At 43.0% G+C, this 15,275-nt stretch overlaps 1 long non-coding RNA gene across 1 annotated transcript; it reads left to right on the top strand.

Moving 5' to 3' along the window:
* The first annotated feature begins 12,074 nt into the window (after positions 1-12,074).
* On the top strand, positions 12,075-14,217 carry LOC145722731 (uncharacterized). Its single transcript, XR_014147217.1, has 2 exons — positions 12,075-12,815; positions 13,793-14,217. It is a non-coding gene; the product is annotated as an uncharacterized LOC145722731 (long non-coding RNA).
* The last annotated feature ends 1,058 nt before the right edge of the window (positions 14,218-15,275 follow it).

Here is a 15,275-nt window from a genome sequence, read left to right as displayed (position 1 = left end):
GTGTGAGGCAAGTTACTCGGCCTTTCTGGGCTTGAGTATTTCTTCCAATAAAACAAGAGCTTTAGATATAAGGAAACTGTGTATTCTCTTTCATCTCTAGGATTTATGATTCTTCGTATAGTTAGAACGGATTTGGCCTTACTTTTTTTTCATTTTGTCCTTCTCTCCCTCCCTCTCTTCCTCCCATCCATCCATCCATCTTTATTTACATTTTGATTCCCTACTTTCTTTCCTTCTGCTCTTTCTCCTTTTCTTAACCTTTTCTTTTCAAAAACTTTCTTTCCTACTTCTTTCTTCATCTTTTTCCTTCCTTTTCTTGTATTTTCTTGTATCCATTTCCTTCCTTTTCTTGTATTCTTTCCTTTTCTCTTTGTTTGTGCCCTGTCTCCTTTCCAGCTTTCTTTCGCCTTCTTTCTTTCATTCTTTCTCTCGGCAGCAAATCACTTGACATTTCAACAAATCCATAAAGTAGCAGTAGTTTTATGGGCTGGTGTTAACACCTATTATGACCAGCCAGGCATTACAAACTGATGGGAGTGCTGATAGAGTGGCTGTAAGGCTTTGCGTGGAAAGTAGCCAAATCAGCACATGGCTATTATTTAATGATGCCCAGAGACTAACAGGAAGCTTTTGGCAAATTGCCTCACAAATTATACAGTGGCTCCCTGCCTTCTCGCTACTGGCATGAAATTGATTTGTGAAACTGGGTTTGACATCCAAATTCTTTCCTTGTCACTGGAAGCCTCAAAGCTACCTTTTTAAACCTCAGTATTAAAAGTAAATTTAAAAAGAAAATGCCATAAACAAAGGGAGTGTAAACAACACACTTGGGAAATATTTACAATATAATGACAACCAAAAGGCCTAATTTCCATAACATATAAAGCATTCTTGCAAATTATTCATATATACATGTGGAGATTTCCATAGGAAATGGCAAATTTTATGAGTAGCTAATTTGCAGAGAAGAAGATAAAAATGGCCAACAAACATAGGATACTCAACCTCAACAATTAAAGAAATTCAGTTTTAAAAGATAATTTTTTTGAGGGGCACCCGGCTGGCTCAGTTGGAAGAGCACGCGACTCTTGATCTCAGGGTTGTGAGTTTGAGCCCCTCCTTGGGTATAAAGATTACTAAAAATAAATAAATAAATAAATAAACTTTAAAAAAATAAATGAAAGGTAATTTTTTGAAAGGAAATTTATTTTAACAAGATATAATGCTTTACACTGGCCTGAAGGCGAATATTCACGTACCTTTTCTCTTTCTTAACTTTTAATCTCACCACGCACGCCTTTAGAAGTGACTTTAACAATACCTTCTCCCAATAAATAACTTTGCCAAATAACATCCCTTTACTATTCTCTTAAAAGTCTAGCTTGTAAAGACACTGGGGAGTATTTTTCCTTTTTTCTTTTTTTTTTTTTCAGATTCTATTTATTTATTTGAGAGAGTGCACGGAGGGAGAATGAGAGGGAGAAGCAGACTCCCCGCTGAGCAGAGAGCCCCACTCTGGGCTCAATCCAGGACCCTGGGATCATGACCTGAGCCAAAGGCAGACACTTAACTGACTGAGCCACCCAAGTGCCCCTGGGGGGTGGGTAGTTGGGTATTCTTTTGAGTGATGCTTTATGTAAGCCCATTCTTCACACTGGATCGCCAGTTATTTTTCTCTACTTCCCACCCCTTACCGAAATACTCAGAATTTTAGTTATCACTGCCATTTTTCAAATACATGTTGGAAAGAAACTGGGGCACCTTTGAGAGCCCCTTCACTTTTATGTCTTCCTCAGTACAGCGGAAACCTAAGATCACAGGACTCGGAGTCAAACCAAACCCAGGTTCAATCTTAGCTCTGATATTTAGGACTGCATGTCCTTGAGTAAGTAACTTACTCTCTTGAGCCTCAATTTTCTCATCTGTAAAATAGGACTCCCACTAGCACCTCTTTCATAAGGTTTTGGTAAGGCTTGAGTAATAGGATGCATCTAAAGTGCTTAGTGGAGTCCCCAACACAGGACCAAATAAATACACTGCCGGGATACGGTGGGGATGGTGGGGATGCTGAGGAGGAGGAGGAAAGCTGAAGAGAGTGAGAGACCTGATCGTACCCATGCGGGGAAACGCCACATGGTATCTACACAGTTAGAAAGAAGAGGCTGAATTTCACCTAGAGGTGAAGGAAAGAACTTTGCAACTTGTTCATGGTTGGAGTCTAAGTCCCTTGCAATCTCACTGAGTCAGTGGAATACAGAAGGATATCTCATTCTGATGAACAGCCGAGCTGTAAAACCTCTCGCACATCTACATGCAGTTGAATGAGGGAAGCAGATCGGGAAAGAGTGATAATAGTTGCAACAGTGGGGAAGGCAAACACACATCCAGGTCTCTGTATAATTTTGACACAATATGGGTCAACATCTAATAATATTCCAAAGATGCTGAGAGGTAACCTTGACAACTCAGCAGATGCAGGCACTGAAAGAATAAGAGATTCACAGAGAGACGCAGGAGAAAATCTGGGCCATTTTCTTGGTGCGCTGATGGCTCATAGCTTTTGCTTTGGGAAAAAAAAATCTGCTGTAATTCATATGGCAAAGTCTTCTTTGACTTAATCAGCAAATCTTGACGTAACATGTGTAACATGCAAAGGCACTGCGTTAGGTGTTGGGACCGTAGGGGTATTCCCTGCCCACAGGAAACACCTCTGGAAGGACATTCCCCTTTATAGCCAAATAGGACGCAACTTACCCCACACAATAGCCCTGTGAGCTTTGCCTTATCGGTGCCATTTTCTTGGCTGAGGAAACGGAGGCTCAGAGACAATACAACTAGAGAGGGTCATGGCTAATACTCAAACCTCACTTGGCCTGGGTTCATTACTCATGCTGACAGCAACAAAAATGGAGAGATTGATTTTGATGAGGATGACACGAACGAGAGCAAGAAGAACAGGCTAGGTTTTGCAGCGGTAGCAAACCATCTCCAAATTTCAGGGGCTCATCACAACAACAGTGTATTTCTTGATCTCGCTACAGGTGCGGGCAGGTTGGCAGGGGACCCTGCTTCGCGTGGATACCGAGCTCTACCACCTGCAACAAGCAACCTTGTCAGCTGCAGAGGGAGAGAATCGCCAGGTGCTGGCTCTTCAGGGTCACTTCCAGGGGCAACTCATGGGCCAGACCCTGTTGCACGGCCTTCCCCAGGGCTGGGAGTAGGTGAGTGGAGGGAAGTGCCTAGAGAGAAAGCCGGGAAGGCCCTGGCTCTCGGCGTCATGCAAGCACGGGGTTGGCACTGGTGTGGCCCTGGGGGCAGTGGCTCCTCAGATTTTTCACCTTAGATACCTGCTGGTCTCATTCACCCTAGTTCTGGCCCTGGCCCTTCCTAACTGAAGGGGGGCTAGGGAATGTAGTGCTTCTCATGATTAGGACGGAGAGGTGGGGAGGACACTGGAGAGTACTAGGAATGTGTAGTTACCTGGGCTTGAAACCGCAACCTCACCTGTGACCCCGCCTCTGTTCCTTTTCCCACACCTTCTGGTCCAGGCAGTCACCAACCCTTAGACTCTAACCAGATGGAGCAAAGTGCTAATACGTCAGCTGCTTGCATGTGTCATGCATTGTACTATGCGTGCTTATTCTCATCAGTTCATTTATTCATTACTCACAGTAGTTCTATGAAGAAGTTCCTACTACTAATCCATTTTTTTTTAATTTTTAAATTTTATTTATTTGGGAGAGAGAGAGAGAGAGCATGGGAGGGAGAGGGAGAGAGAATCTAAAGCAGACTCCACACTGGGAACAGAGCCCCAGTGTCGGGCTCGATCCCACAACCACGAGATCATGACCTGAGTGGAAACCAAGAGTCGGACGCCTAACCGACTGAGCCACCCAGGCGCCCCACTGATCCAGCTTTTACATGAGCAAACTGAGGCTTAGAGAAATTGAGAAACATGCCCTAGGTCATTGTTTATAAGAAGTAAAGTTGAGATTTGGACTCCTATCTAGCTACACAGCCTTAACTATATGCCACTGATCCTCATGGGAACTCACACTCATTTTGCGTTCCAAATTTATTAAATGAGAGTGTGGCTAGATCAGCCCACCCCATGAGATAGCTGGAACAAAAATACTGACTTGCAACCATTGGGAAGTATATACAGGCATCAACTTCAATGGTTTCAAGCTTATGTCATTGATAAAAAGTGACGGTATTTTGTCGTTTTGTTTTGGGTTGCCACAGGAAAAGTCAGCGCCATCCGTCAGCTGGTAGCAGATGTAAGATCTGGAATAAGACATCGACGTCTTTACTAATCTAATCAGATGCATGATTAGGGCAATTACCTTCCTCTCAGTTTTGCCACCTCTCAAATAAAGGGGCTGAATCAGATCCCCTGAAGCCACCTCCGGTACTGAGCTTCCAAAATTCTGTGCAGACGGTAGAGATCGATAAGGAAGGAAGGAAAGGAAGGGAGAAATATTTAAAGGAAACATAAAAATATTCTCTGGCAAAGTGGAAAACACTGCCATCTGAGACAAAATAAAGAGACAGTGCCTCACCGCTGATCCCGATGCAAGTTCATCATAATATTTCCACACAGAATCATCCCTGAAGCAGAGGAAAATGGAAGGTTAATTGGAGAGATAGCAGCTGCTTCACGCGTTCATTTGCAGTGACTGAGTTTTCTTTTGTCAAATGTTAAAGTATTTACTTTGAGTCTGTGGTGCGGAACCTATAGAATGAGTGCGGCTGGAGCTGCAAGTCTGACTCCTCCTGAGGGCACAGGGGACAATGACCTGTGGCTGGGATGCTGAGGGACTGTGGACACCGAGACAATAGGTGTTCTTTACAAAGGAACCCGGGGAGAACTAATTCGCTTAATTAAGGAGGAGGAGCCTTCTGAAGCAGTCATTAAGGATGAAGTCATATGCACCAGTGCACACAAAAAACTTTGCCTTTCCATTTCTTTTGTGGAAACATCTGGCAAAAACATGTTGAGAAGAGAAAACTTTTCTGTGTTGTGCAGCAGGATCTTGATGAAAGATGAAAACTTGAGCTAATTACAGGATGTCTGCAAAAAGAAAGGGCTAGCTTTATAGTTTAGACCCATTTTTCTCCCTACAGTGTAGAGCGTCTAATGCAAAAGCAGGTATGCTGTGGAAAATACATATGGGGTAGGACACAATGGATCGTATCTAATATATAACACTGTCCCAGAAGGGTTATTAAAATAGCATTCAATTTTACTTGCTTTTATAAGTGCTCCAAGAGAAAAACAGACAACTCTGAAACCCGTAGGATAAACACACCACAGCAGCGTACCTTTGCTTCGGTGTAAAATGTTGCAGACCTTTTCTCAAAAATGTCCCAGCTGTTGTCCTATATAGTAGTAAATAATGCACATTTTGGACTTTTGTCTTGCATGTATTTTAAGACTACGACAGTCCCAAACTCTTTTCTCCTTTCTCAGTGTCCTTCAGCTCCTTTGGCCTTTCCCTGTAATCCTACTTTATTTTGTTCCTTTTCCAGAGCTTTGTAGACTATTCCATCTATAAAAGAAAAGTTGGATGCAGCCTGGTTCTAATCTGTCTTGGAGCATCCCGTGTGACCCTGTCAAGACTCTAATCATAGGCATCCAGGAAGTTAAGACCATCTCCAGCCCTGTAACAAATCCTATAGACAATTAACCACTCTAAAAGGATTAAGTGAAGCTTAATCCCATTGGCTTCTTCTGGTAGGAATAAGATGCTTGAAATCACTCAGAGGGGGATTTTCTGAAAGCCTTCTCAAGTTGATTGAATGCAAACGTTTTTTTGCCCCCCATCTGTAGAATTTGGATGAATATTTAAAAAAAAAGTCTTTATAAAGAGCTAGACTACTCATTAACTGTCTCCTAGTTGTGTGACATCACCTGTCCCGCCACGTACCTGGCTGAGCCTTGGGGGTTCAGGGAAGGGAATCTGGCTCCTGTAACCCAGGTTCCTGAGGATGATGCTGTACCCTGCCCATATCTCTTGCAACTGTGCACCATCCTCTGTCCATTATGAACACCCCACTGTCAAAAAGCCGTTCTCCTCAGAGCCCGAAATCTCAGAACCATACAGAGAATGTGCCATCTTTATCATTCAGGAGTGACATCCTCCTCTGTACCTTACCATACCCCCACCACTCCCTAGGGTCTCAACCTGAGACCATGGCATCTTTTGCATCTCCCATTTACAATTATTCTTGCAATGTTGGTTTTCTTAAAGTTGAGAACGATTTCTCTGTAACTGAGCATCTATCATAAGTGAAAAAATGAAAGAGATTCTCCAAAAGGATTGTGTGGCTTTTCTCACATCTGCCAATTTCCTGTGAGTTTTTTTATTTGCAGTCTTTGCAATAGGACTGTAATCTCTATGAGGGTCTGTGTCTGTTTGTGCTCATCCCTTTCCCTTCTCCTAGACCTTAGACTTGTTTTGGAACCTTGTAGATGCTCAAGAACTTGTCAAGCATGGTTATGAATGTACTTACTTCAGCCATGGACTGTGCTAGGTGCTTTGAATATAGGTATGAATAAGATACAGTTCTTGTCACCTCAGCCTGAGAAAGGACTCATCTCTCCAATATGCCTTTCAATGCCATTGGCTTTAAGCTAAGCAATTTAGATGGAAGTTGCCATGAAAGCTCTGGTTCAGGGATCCTAAAGGAAATTCTGCTCCCAAATGTTTCTCCAATGCATTAGCCAGACAGCACATGTTTTTTTTTCTGCATTCACTATGAATGGTAACAGCAATGGCAAGCATAAATGATGGGTGCTTACTCTAGGTTGGACACTTGTACAAAGTACCCGGCATATATTCTGTAATTCTGACAATCCCCCTTATACAGTGGATGTTAGGATCATTTTATTGAAGACAGAAGACAAACTCAGAGAGGTTATGTGTCCTAGTTGGTAAACCACCTACATGGCTGTTAAGGGCACATGATTGCCTTCAGCCCCCGGCTTGTTGGATTTCACGCTCCGTCGCCACGCTCTGTTCTGCCTCCCACTCCTTCATTAAGGATAGAGTCATTTTATCCGGAAAAGGCAATATATTGAGAGGCATTGCTTCGTCTGACTATCTCTTAGGCAAAACAAAATCAGGTAGCTTCCGATTTGATTCTTCCAAACTTCTCTGATCTGCAGGCCAAGTATCATATTTGTACTGTACAAATATAGAACTTGGGGCTCTCTGGAGGGCACACAGGCAAGAAGCAGCAGACTGCTGGTCTGACTAGATCACCATATAGTGTTATCTCCACTGGAGGGGGAGGGAGGCCTCCAGGGATTGCAGAAAAACATTTTCTGTCCTGTGTTTTCACCAAGGGATGGGATATCATGAAGCATTTTTGTACCTGACACAAAGTGGACTACGGAGACCAAATTGGTGATTGGAAAAATATATGACCAAAAAGCCCAATGATGGGCTTGCCCCATCTCTGTCTGCCTTTCTTGAAGGATAAGGAAACAGTCTCTGCCTGCTAGCCTCTACCATGCTGTAAAACAGTGATTCCCAAAGGGGGTGATTTTGCCCCTCGTGGTATTTGGAACTGTCTGGAGATGATTTTTTTAAAAAGGATTTTATTTATCTATTTATGAGAGAAAGAGAATGAGAGAGAGTGGGGGAAGGAGCAGAGGTAGAGGGACAAGCAGACACTGTGCAGAGCATGGAAGCCCGAGGTGGGGCTCGATCTCAGGACCCTGAGACCATGACCTGAGCCGAAACCAGGAGTCGGACTCTGAACCGACTGCTCCACCCGGGCACCCCTGGAGACAGTCTTGTTTGTTGGGTGGGTGGGCTGGGTGGGTGCTCCTGGCGCCTAGTGGGCAGGGACCAGGGATCTGCCTCACATCCTACAACGCACAGGACAGCCCCCAACAACGAAGGACTTATCTGGTCCAAAAAATCCATTGGAACATTGCTTTGAAGCATGCATGTCTCATAAAAGTGAAATCCTTATCCTTCCAAAAAGTATAGACAGATAAGACGGTTCCATAGCAAGGATATCCACAGTAGCCATATAAAATATGATGTGTAGGACCACTGAGGAGAAGGGAGATATTTTACTTATTTATTTGAACATGATTTTCTTAAAAAATATTTCTCCTACTCCCAAAAGACACGTGTAGTACCCTAAATAAAAAAAATCCAGTATTTTGAACCCAAGTTATTATACAAAAACTAATAAAATATCAATCGGGGTCCTTTTGCTTCCTGAATAGCGAGAAGAAAAGAACATAATGAAGCTAAGCCCTAATACAGTCAGTGAAGTAAACATCAAACAGATGGACACGGAAAATTAAAGCAGTTTTCCGTAAACAAAAAGAAATAGGAATTTGTGAGTGAATATAAACCTTTGATTCACTGACTCCATTCCGAGGCTTTGAGAAGCGTTCCGTTTAGAAATGGTCCCGCTTCCCTGGCACACAGTCTGCGCTGGGGATGTATGTGGGTAACCAAGAACTCACCGTGAAGCCTCCTGCAACGGGAACTGGGGCCCCAGCCAAGTGCCTTTGCTGGCGGCCTGGGGGAACAGGGCCGAGGGCTCTCCACTCAGAGGCTGGGCCCTATCTCTCCAGGCCCTGCGACACCAACCTGCCTTCAGAAGCCGGACTCTCCACTTGAGGCTTCTCCAGGCTGTGTCCTCCACCGAGTAAAGGCTTCTTCTTAAATCTCTCGAGGAACGTTTACTTATTTTTTGAAGCAAACCAGGCTCTGTGTGAAAACGGAGAGTATGTACAGTGATAGAAGGAGGGCCTTCATGGAGCTTACAGTCCAGCAGGGGAGAAAGGGAGGCAACTGATCATCTCATAAAGGACTGTTTAATTGCAACTGTGGTAAATACTGTATGTTAATTGTACTTGAATTAAAAAAAAAACAAACCCTAAAAATAATTACAACTGTGGTCAACGTGACAGAGAAAATCACATAGGATTTGATGGGGCACTCTTTCCAAGTCTCTGCATCTGGGGGTAAGGGTGGGACAGGGGGAGGGTGAGGACAGGAATGGTTAGGTGGGTTTCGGGAATGAGGAGACCCACAGGATTAATGAGTGACCCCGGGAAAATGGGTTCCGGGCACATCAGCTGCCTCACAGCCTCCATTTGCTTATACTTTTGGCTCAAAGGTAAATTTCGCTTGCACATGGGTCTGTGACTTTTCAGCTCCTGCTACTTCTGCCTATGGCCGATTCGCTGATAGCTCTGCCTTCATGTTCATAAGGGAGGGGAGGGGATTAGGTCAGTTCATCTTTTTACCCCTGGCTTGTATGACTTTCGAGTTATTCCTGTTTCTGCAACTAGAGTCACATTTCTCCTTGGGCAGAAGCCAGGGTCCTCAGACAACCTTGCTTTGCATGCTCTGGAAGTCTTCTGGCTGTGGCCACATGGCAGTCCTTTTTCATATGGACAAAGATGGGATTTTGGACCACATGGCAATGTCACAATTGGCCTGTTCCATGGTCTTGTATAATTTACTCGAGTTACAGTGAGAGGCAGGAAGGGAAGTATAAGCTATTCTTTGACATCTTTATATTTTTCTTGACATAAAACATTTTGGGTCTGGGGCACCTAACTGGCTCAGGCAGTAGAGCCTGTGACTTTGATCTCAGGGTTGTGGGTTCGAGCCCCATGTGGGGTGTAGAGAGTATTTATAAAATCTTAAGAAAATTTTTGGGTACAAAAGAGAGAGACATGCTCTCTTGTCCCCCACCTTTATCCTTCCTGCCTGCCATTTCTACTGAACTGAGCATGGCTGGAAATGGACTTCTCTGTCTGTGCTTCCCGAAATAGGATATGGTCTTGTTTGGACTTCTCAAACAATTTAAGAAAGAAACCTTTTAAGCAGAAGGCTGAGAAGTAATATGGATAATATCTTGTTGTTACTTAATATTATCTAGAGTAGCAAATGAAAGGGTCTTCATTGAAAAACGCTTTTGGATGATTCCTGTCTTTTAGCGTTCAGAATTTTTTCCCATGTCTTTTCTTTTCTTTTATTTTTTTTAAAGATTTAATTTATTATTTATTTGAGAGAGAGACAGACAGAGATAGTGAGAGAGAGCACGAGCAGGGAGGAGAGGGAGAAGCAGACTCCCCGCTGAGCAGGTAGCTCGATGTGGGGCTCGATCCCAGGACCCTGGGATCATGACCTGAGCAGAAGGCAGCCGCTTAACCAACTGAGCCACCCAGGTGCCCCAAGAAGGGAATCCTTTAGTTTAGGCCATGAATTACCCTAGAGCAGGGAGGGATACCACCTGACACTTTTTTCGTATTTACCACAGTATACAGCAGAGGTGAACAGAGAGTGATACCTAGTAAGATAGCTCTATAAAAGTTTGTTTAATCAGTGAAGGAGGGAAAGCATGAAGTCTTAGCCCTGCCTCACTCTTTGGGATCTCATCACCATCCTGCTTGGGACTTTTTTTTTTTTTTTCCATTCTTCTGTTGTAACACTGATCATATTACATCATCAAATTATTAGTGTTTTCATCATCATTGCCAACACTCATTTTCAGTTGCCTACTAAAGGTTGTTATCAAGGGTGGCCTTGGCTAGCTTTTAGAAGCTTGATCGTCTTGGTCATTCGTCTGTCTATCCACCCATTTGTCTGTCTACCCAACCATCTATCCGTCCATCCAACCATTCATGCATCCGTTATCCATCCATTCATTCAAATGTCTAATTGTCGATCCAAACATCCAGCCCTCTAAATAAGAGTCATAACCCCCAAGTTATTGATAGTCCAATAGCACCTTTTTGACCACAGACAACCACTTCTTACTGGTCTGAGTTCTTAAGCTACATCAAGTTGGAGAAGAAGGTAGAGTGGGGAATAGGTGAGAGAATGTGTATGTTGTTTGGGTGAGCATGAATATGAGTAGACATAGTATACTGTGGTATAGTATAGAATCATTTGGCAGCTACTTTTGAAATAAGAGACCAATAAATAAATTAAAACTATTTTGGAGATTTTTATGGCTTTCCCTGGGAAAAGACCAAAGTCTTAAACAAAGACCTTTTATGAGAAGCCACAAATAATAAAAGCAACTCATTTAAAGAGAGAGGGGTGTCTAACTCAAGGCAAACATTGAGAAACAGGGAAACACTGAGAAATAAGGAAGAATCTTAATGAAGAGGAAGTGGAGTGGGGTGCAAGTAAATCCATCATGCTTTAAAAAATTAGGGGAGCTATCTTACATCTCTGCAAGCATAGTCTTAGACATCGAGGCAGCAAGTGGGAGTCCAGAAGGACAAGGGACCATGACTTTGGCCTAAAAAATTTCTTACAGTTCCCCTTTGACTCTCCCCACTCCTACCCCACTACTCAATACTAAACCTGTTTTTGCTTCTCTGTGAAGCCCTCTTTGATATCCCAAGGGAGAATAAGGCATGACCTCATTTCTGCACCCATAACTCCTACACTATTCATTCTTTTACTAAGGATTAATTGTTTTATTACATGTTACTTGCTTGTCTAACCACAGCTAACCTGGCTGTGGACTTACAGGCAAGAATTTTGTCTAAGTCATCTGTTAATTTCTAGAGCCTAGTGCAGATGTCCTATTGATACTTAATAAATATCTAAGATGTGGAGGAAGAATAAAGGAAGAGTTAGGTGACTCTTCTATAGTTACTAGATAGAAAGACACACTCAGTGAGACTTTAGACATTCATCGATTCATTCATCCACTCATTCAACCAGTCAACAAATACCAGTATTTACTACATGCCAATCACTGGAATAAGAAATGATCCTAGCCCTTGAAAGTAGAATCCCCATTGATAGGCAAATAAAATGCAGTGTGATACAAAGAGGTAGATAGTGGTGATGATTGCACACATTGTGAGCGTAATTAACGCCACTGAATTTTATACTTAGTAATGATTAAAATGGCTAATTTTATGTTGTACACATTTTACCAAGATAAAAAAATATTTAAAAGCACATACTGCATACTAAACTTACATGTAGTCCAATGACTGGCAAACTAAAAACTATAGTCCTATAAATCAGAGTATGGGCTTGAGATGGTGGGATCTTTTTTGGAAAGGGGTGACGGTAAACTTTTGGGGAGTAAGAAAACTTTTTTTATGTTATTTGGGTTGGTGATTACGTGAGTGTACACAATTGTTAAAACTCATCAAACTCAATATGTAATATCTGTGCCTTTAATGGTATGTTAGTTATTTCTCAATTATTAAGTAAGGTAAAACAGAAAAGGAGGTAGAAGAGGAGTTTGTAGGAGCAACAGGGTATGTGGGCACCAATTCCTAGGGGGGGACAGGAGTCGGGGAAGGCTTCTTAAAGGCACCTAAATATGTGCAACATCAAGGAGATGTTTACACATTTGAAGGAGGGGAAGAGACTCAGAGATGGGAAGTGACATGTCCAAGGTCACACTGCTAGCTGATGGCAGGGCTGGAAATAAAGCCCAGTTTTCTGATTCCTAACCCAGAGTGCTTTCCTTAAACCTGTTTTTCTGATTGTCATCTAATGTCTTTTAGCCCCGTTGCTCCATGTTCTGCTCTGTGCTGCTGCATTTCCCAGACGCCTGAGCTTCAAATTCGGTTCTGTTAATGCGAGGCAGCAGTGGAAAACTGGAAGGACGGCGGGAGGCAGGAAAAGGGGCACCATGCAGCTCTAAGCCCATTGTTTCCTGGTAGTATTCCAAGTTATCAGTGACAAACATCCACTAGAACACCAGCCTCGCATTGTTCCCTGACAGGTTCAAGTACTAACTACCTGGCGGACCGGCCGAGAGGTGCCAGGGCCAAGCCCCTAACTTCAGAGGTATGAGTCCAGGCAATGCAGTCCCCCTCAGAGGCCTGAACTGAAATGAAAACCTAAGTCACGGTCTGTTTCCCCAAACTGTGTCTTCTCCCAGTGCTCTCAAGCTTAGTGAATGACATCAGGTGATCCAAGGAGTGAGCCTTGACACCTCCGTCTCCCTCACTCCCTCTGTCCCAAACCAACACCAAGTCCTCACCATTTTACTTCCTAGAAATCTCTTAGCTGTGCTCACTTCTTCTCCCCAGGCTTTGCTATCATCATCTCTTGCCTTCTATAATAAATTCCTAACTGATCTGGCATTCACTTTGCCCACTCTTGTTGACTACCTATCTTCCTTTGTTTTAATGCCGCGATCAGCCACTGCATCAGGAGACTTGATGTCTAGTCACAGCTCTGTTAGTATCCGGGACAGTCATGAGCAAGTCAGTTCATGTCCCTAGTTTCTAGTTTCCCCGATTATAAAATATCAGGATCTCTACATACACCTGCACCTTACTGATCAAGCAAAGTTTTACAGATAGCACCGTACCTGGACATTGAAGGAGAAGGATTTTGCCTTGTGTCTCAAGTGACAACCACAGCCCCTGTGTAACCTGCATGCCACCGGCCTCGGCCAGCGCAGTCACCCACCATGTGCTTCTGGCAAGTGACTCTGCTGCGCCATGCTTCTTCTGGCCTCAGTGCCCAGGCTCTTCTTGTTTGTTCCTCTGTCTGGAAGTCTCTCTCTGGTCTTTGCCCTTCATAGTTCAGTTCAAAAGAGACTTCCCCAGGGAATTCATCCCCGATCCATCAGACCAGGGCAGGGGTCCTGCTTATAAATTCCCACAACACCTTCTACTTTCTCCCGGCACTTAGCACTTATCACATGTTTGCGAGCGATCTTTCCTGCTGGAATATAAGCTTCGGGAGGGGGGTGATTTTGTCTGCTTTTTACCCACGTCTGCTTAGTACTGAGCAGACTGTCTTACGTTCAACAGATGCTGACTACATTGATTTGTTGGATGAGTGAATGATGGAACGATTTAATTCGTCCTCTTGTCCCTGTGTGATAGGAGGAAAAAGGCAGTAACGGGGCCTCCGAGTCATTGCGGCTGATAACAGCTCGTTTTTCCTACTCATGAGAAAACAAAACAAAACAAACCAAAGCAACAACAACAACAAGAGAAACAAAAGCAGCAACTTAAACAGAAAGAATCTCTGGACCATAGCCAGAATGAGAAGCCCAAGCTCCTGGTCACAGCGACAGTCAGCTGAGGCTGACTGGTGAGCGTTTGAGCCAATGGGGTAATGAGAACATCATAACCTCAGGAGAGGGGAGCAAAATTCCTTCTCTGTGTCCAATTTGGACTTACGTGTGTCCCCAAGCATGCACAGTGTGCCAATTAAATGAGACTCAATTCAAGTCAAGAAGCATGGTCTTTTCTTTCAACGTTCTCGAGGTTTCCATGTTTGTATTGTAATCGTTGATCTTTTTGGAATTTGATCTGGGGTACAATGAAACAGCCAACTTAAAAACAAAGAACATATGAAGGCCCTTTAAACTATGACTCAACATCTAGAAGCCACAAAATAAAAGATTAATAAAGTATATAAACATTAAAACCATTTTGCATGGCAGGAAGCCCATAAAGCAGAGACCAATACAAATGCCACACTGATAAAACGTAACTACAATTCACATTAGAAAATATTTATCCCTCTGGTATATAAGGAACGACTTGAAACTGATAAGAAAAAGACCAGCAACTGTGTAGAAGAATGGGCAAGGGATAGGTACAGATAATTCACAAAGAAGGCAAAACAAATGGCATCTGAACACGTAATAAGATTCTGTTTCACTCTGAGAGAAAGCACACTGACACACCATTTTCTACTCAGGACATTAGCAAAACTCCCAAGTATTTGATAGCTGATTCATTGGCAAGGGTGTTGGGAAGCAAACACCGTCATTTCTTCCTCATGGGTGTGTAAATTGGTAAACTCCTAGGGAGGCTGATTTAACGGTATCAATTAGCAGTGCACACATCCTACATCCCAGAAATTCCACTTTTAACAATTAATCCTATAGTTGTACTGGTACATATGTGAAGGGTTTATTGTAAAAAGTTCTCATTACAGCAGTGTTTATAACAGCAAAAGATTAGAAGTCACCTAGAACACATCAATCAGTGGGACATTTATGATTGATTCCTCTAAGTAGTGATCTGCAAAGAGGTCCAAGATGTGTTGTTGGGTGAAAAAAAAAACAACACACAAAACGCACAAGTGTTATGGTAGCTACCTTTTATGTAACACAGAGGGAGAAATAAGAATATATATCCATTTTCTTGGGAGAACTATGGAAGTAACAGGAGGTTTTTCCCCCAATAATCTTGGTGGTGGTGAGGGGTGGTGGGAACTAGGTAGAAGAGAAATTGGAGGGGGCTCGTCACTGAATCTTTTATTACTTTTAATTTTTGA

This window comes from Leptonychotes weddellii, chromosome 7, assembly GCF_054177405.1.
Source record: "Leptonychotes weddellii isolate Sample4059 chromosome 7, ASM5417740v2, whole genome shotgun sequence".
Classification (NCBI taxonomy): domain Eukaryota; kingdom Metazoa; phylum Chordata; class Mammalia; order Carnivora; family Phocidae; genus Leptonychotes; species Leptonychotes weddellii.
The sequence above is the reverse complement of the archived record's forward strand: the minus strand, read 5'-3'. Positions and strand labels throughout refer to the sequence as shown.